The following is a 5700-nucleotide window of genomic DNA, read 5'->3' as shown; positions in this document are numbered from 1 at the left end:
ACCCATTCTTCACACCTTTAAGGTCCTATAGGATGGTTCTAACCTAGATCTAGGTTAGATTCAAGTGAGGGAATACCATCTTACCTTCTTTGCTCAAGAACGACTTCAAACCCTTCAAATCGCTTCAAACCCACAATGTTCTCTCCACCTTGTCAATATCTCTTCAAATCCTTCACGATCAACACATAAATCATCTATTAAACCTTAGATTCATCATTTTAAAGGGGATTTACAAGATCTCAAGAAACCATACTCGAATCAAGGGTTTAAAGGTTGGATATGGTGAATGTTCACAAAACCCAACTTTTCTTACCTCCAACTGTAGATCTAGAGTTGAAGATCACTCTCCCAGCACCGGAATGGGAAGATCGAGCTTTGGCACCGCTGAAATCCCTCTTTTCTTCCTCTTTCTTCTCTTCCTTTCTTCTTCCCTTTCTTTTCTCTCTCCTCTTTACTTTTCTCACCAACGTACGGGGGTAATAAATGGAAAGAAGAGAAAATCATAAGCTTTATATATAATTCCTAATAAGTGAATAGTGCACTTGGATGGGTCACTCAGGTGGGTGCACCCACCTGTCCTACCCACCTGAGGGCCAAAGCTCGGGATTTTGACTGGGTTCGGACCTCGGCGCGAACCCCACCCCAAGCATATGATGTAGCATACGTATATACCTTAAAATACGGATATAATACCTGTTTTATCCGTACATAGCCTTATGGTAGGTGCACGTACACGGTTTGGGCACTCCCGTCTCTTCTGGCACTGGCTCGGACTTGTCGGGCCAGCCGGTGTTTAAGGTCACCCGTGCCATCATAGCCCATAAGGAACCTGCTCTAATTTCCTCTGGCTCGGTTCCTGCATGGTCAAACCAGTTCAACCGCTCAATCAGACCGGGTTTAAAAAAAGTAGGGTATTACATCTTGTCTTGTGGAGCGGACAGGGTCACCATACACTAGAGATAACATGAAACCTTGGTCCTGCCCATAGCACACCTCACAGTCTATAATGCGGTCATTAGATGATAGGACATGCACAGTAACATTAGTATTCCAAACACACAGCCAAACCACCAGCGTTTCCATTAGCATCTATAGAGAAGCATGATGAAAACTTTAAATGACGTCTAACCTTTTCTATCCGATCAGCCTTGCATTTAGTTTCAATCAGAAAAAGAATATCTGAGTTGTCACTCTTGGAGAGATTGTTGAGTGATCAAACTGTCCGGGAGCTCCCCCAACCCCGATAATTCCAACTGATCACTTTCATGATGACCCATGTGACTGATAAACCCCAGTCCCAATGGGTCCAACCGTTAAAAAATATCCCTTATTGTTATCTTGTCCTGCACCAGTAGAATTAACCTCCGACTGCTCAGCATTACCTTCAGTACTCTCAGCCACATCCTTCCTCACATGTCTCACCTTCTTTTGTTGCCTGATAGCCCTGGTTGAATCTGTCACAGAGTGAGGTTGTCTTATCCTTTGATGCACCCTTGTGTCACTTAACAGGTTACTCCTAGATAGAGTATGCTTACAGGTCATGGAAGAATAGGTTAGAGGTGGAGGGGTTATAGAAGAGGGTAATTGGTTGAGGGGAGGTTGTGGATTAAGTGTACATGTGATGGACTGTGGGCTCTGCTTACTAGAGGAGCTTGAGTCATGGGAGATATGGGCTTCTGTGACATGGGTCACAGGGTTAAGGAAAGATGGGCTTTTAATGGTGTGGGCTTGGTTAAGGTAAAGTTTGTGGTCTTGTAAAGTGGGGCCAAGTGTGGAGGGAAAAAGGGCCTGATTACTTTGGTTATTGGATGGTGTATGGCAAGGACTAGGCCCAAGGGATGTCTCAAAGGGCAACATGGGAGTGTTGGCAGGTGATTTGGACACGTCTGCCATGTGATGAAGAAGGGACAAAACAACCTCAGAATGAGCAAGGCACTTGAGAAGATAGTCATGGATGGATGCATGTAAGGACATCCTAATAGCATCATAGTCTGAGTTGATGGTTTGGGGGCTGGCAGGTAATGGATGATGGATGGATGGGTGACTACTTGTTGGGGTGATAGGGACGTACAAGGCGTGCTCGCTCTCCAAGGGATGCGCTCTGACATCCGTACCACTTGCACCAGGCAGACCGTTGTGTCTATTTGTCTCTTCTGCTTCCTTGGTTCTGTGAAACGGTCTGAGAAGACGCGATTCACCGTTGTGAGGATTTTGATGAAACACCGGTGAATTAGATGCAATACGGTTGCCAACTCCGGCACGAGAGTACCCAGAATCGTGACTACTTGCAGGGCTAACCGTTGAAACTAGGTCTTGTTCAGTGAACAGGATAGTAGCCTGTTGGATAAGTCTCTCATCGGGGGGCGTTCCTCGGACCTCCATACTCCATTTCGATTTCGGTCCATCGTTACATCTCTGGGCTGAGACACAACCGTGAGCCTTCCTGTGTTGGTCACATGTATCAAACATATCTGTACACTTTTTGTCCTCATGACACAATAGCCCATAGAAATAGCAAAACAAAGGCAATTTTTCATACTTTACCACTACTGTGGTATCTCTACCTGCCTGACGTCTAACCAGAATATCATTCCGAAGAGAACGTCGTATATCAACATGAACCCGAGCACGAAACATAGTGAACCTTCGTCCCAAATTGAGAGCCTTCAGTCATCATTATTCGTGATGGTTCTCCTACTTTTCTTACCATTTTAAGAACTATACCTGGTTCCATCAGCTCCATAGGAATCTCATGTATTTGAGTCCACAGATCGCAGGAAGTAAAACTCCACTGTTGCTCGGCGTTCCACTTTTCCAATATCAAAAGGTTGCCGCCGACAGACCATGGACCATCCTCCATCACGTTCGCCATATCCATCGCGTGGTTAAACTAGAACAGAAATTTGCAGTTCACCAGAGGGGAGACCTTCACCCCATGACGTACGCTCCACGCTGATACTAAAGCTTCAGTGACCGCTTGTCGTTAATAGGGTTTACCCTCCATTACAAAACCTACCAGAGTATTATCCCATATCAGAGAAAGATGGTTCTCAGTTTCCTCATCTATGACTAAATCCTCCTCTAACTCCCCTAGGCTTTCCTCAGAGGATGGGGCTCTCTCAGATTGAGCGGAATAGTTAGAGGGCGAGGCTTGGTACAGAGAAAGCGGAGGCAAATGAAGTATGCTAGGGTTCCGGGGAAGGAGGGCAAGGTGTTGACCGATTCATCTGTATCGCCGGGGAAGAAAAATAGATAAAGGTCGACAAGAAAAGAAAAAAGGGGGCAACTACACGCTCAAGGCGGAGAGGAAGAAGAAAAACATGCTCAAGGCGGAGATACTTTGAACATGAGATAGTATGGTATTGAGGATATTCATATGTACACCCTTATGTGCACAAGAAGAGTGTTCCACTATTCATATACAACGATGGCATTGATTTACACATGGATCGAAGTTTATATGAAACATAGCTAATGCACATTAGTCCAAACATCCAATAGGGAAAATATCAAGGATAAGCTTCTTGCTCGGTGGTAGGCGGCTAGATAGTTGGGTCTAACGAAAGTCCAACGGAGGTTGAGAGTCCGACCATAGTAATATTAGTATAGTAGTGTAGTGGTAAGTGTGGTCCTATGTGCCTCTTGCTAGCTGTGAGCCTTTGCCTGCCTTGGTGTGGGACCTAGCACCCGAAGATGGTATATTCTGCATGGCCAAATATGTTAATGGCATATTTGGTTAAAATTCTAATTCTCAATTCTACCAATTATATTTCACCAAAAAGAGGGGGGTAGGGGAATTCTACCAATTATAAGCTACTCTGAAAATTGCGTTTGGATATACTATTTGCATCTCCAATTCCTCTTCTCTCATTTGGTCGATGACAAAACCTGAATTCTTCAATTTGGTCTTATTTCCTAAGTTTTAATCATAAAAAAAAAAAAAAAAAAAAAAAATCAGAAAATGCCCTCACTAAAGAACATGCAATGCATGATATGTAAGGCATTAACGGATAAGAATTGCAATTATTGATTCTCCCAAATTGTTATTTTCCAGTCAGTAGTTCAATTGATATATTCCAACATTTTTTTTTAAATGGAAGATTTGAGAATTAAAATTAAGGGTAAAAGAATGCTCTCTGCTCACGTGACCCTACGCTAGACACTAAGGGGGCAAAATAACACCCCTATCGCTGTGAAAATACAATAAACTCACCTTTGTCGATGCTCATATATGTCCCATCGTTTGTCTAAACATTGGTGTAAAGGCTATATCGATGGATACGAACTTGACAATAAAATTTCATTAATTAAAGCAGTTTATTACATCCACATCAGTATCAGTAATCAAAATGTACTAATTTTGCGCATAACATGATAAGCCAACTGAATGAACAAAAGCATCAGTTCATAAGACAGTGAAACAAAATTTAGCTACTAACATGGTTGCAATGTACTTGATAGTGGTGGAACCCATCTATCCCTTTGATTAGGGTATGGTTTGAAAAATGGATCATATTGGCCGATTCCTCAATCCAAATCTGGATCGAACTGATCCTGTACAAAAACTAGGATTATAGATTTTTTATTTTTTTTTCTAGATTTCCACCGATTATGGCAAAGGATTGATCCGGTTAAATGTAAGGGACACTTACAGTGGCGTCCCCTACAATTTACTCTAATATTAGAATCATTCCTCATTAAACTGACAATTATATTGTATCATTTACGGTTGATGGTGTTAATTACAAGGGAAGCCACTATAATTATTCCTTAAACTATAGAATATAGGTGGGCCATGCACATGAATCCTTCCATATTTTATACTAAAAAAAAATCTTAGAGAGATTAGACTTGAGAGAGAACCGGAGATATTCTCAATTATTATTTGATCTATCTTTTACTTTTTAAGCACGTTTATGCTTTTCTAAGCGTGGGGAAAAAGTGCCATAACACGTTCTTTTTTCTCCGCGTTCAGCAGGTGGAGGCATTCATGTTTACCACAATTAGGAATAGTGTTTCTTATGAGGAGAGTGTGGCTCCTAAACTTGCACTAGGCCCGAAAAAAAGTGCACCAAGAAGTATCAATAGAGGCATCTTTTTCCATTTCATGAAGGGCGGGTCAATCATTTCACCCTTTTATATGTTTGGGTGCAACTTATACACTTTTTCACAAAAACCAATTCCCTCATTATTATTAGACAAAAGGAATCGCTCCACCCCTTATGAAATGGAAGAAATTCCACCCCTATTGATGCTTCTACACATATTTTCATTGGATTTTTACTGACGTAGGGACCACATTGCCCTTAACATAACCCTATACCTATTATTAGGGAAAAAGAATGCTACCTTGCTGGCAGGATGCCAGCTTACGGGGCCAATGGCAAGGAGTGCAAGGGCTACTGAAGCATCTTCAACACATGGTGGGGCAAGAGCAGCATGGTTTTTCTACGCTCTATTATGTCTAGACGTGAAGATTATAAGTGGGGGTAGCATTCTTTCTCTCTTATTATTAGGGACAGTTTTTTGTTTGAGAGCAACCCTTGCACCACAGAGACATTGTGACAAGTAATGACCACCATATGCTGTTCCTAGGTGCATGCATTTGATTCTCGTGTAGGCCCTCTCGGACAGAAAAACACTTACCCTCCTTACTTGATCGCGTGGCTCTGCACCAACCTAGGGTTTATAACTTTTCTT

This window comes from Macadamia integrifolia, unplaced genomic scaffold (assembly GCF_013358625.1).
Source record: "Macadamia integrifolia cultivar HAES 741 unplaced genomic scaffold, SCU_Mint_v3 scaffold1432, whole genome shotgun sequence".
Taxonomy (NCBI): domain Eukaryota; kingdom Viridiplantae; phylum Streptophyta; class Magnoliopsida; order Proteales; family Proteaceae; genus Macadamia; species Macadamia integrifolia.
This window is presented reverse-complemented; position numbering follows the sequence as displayed.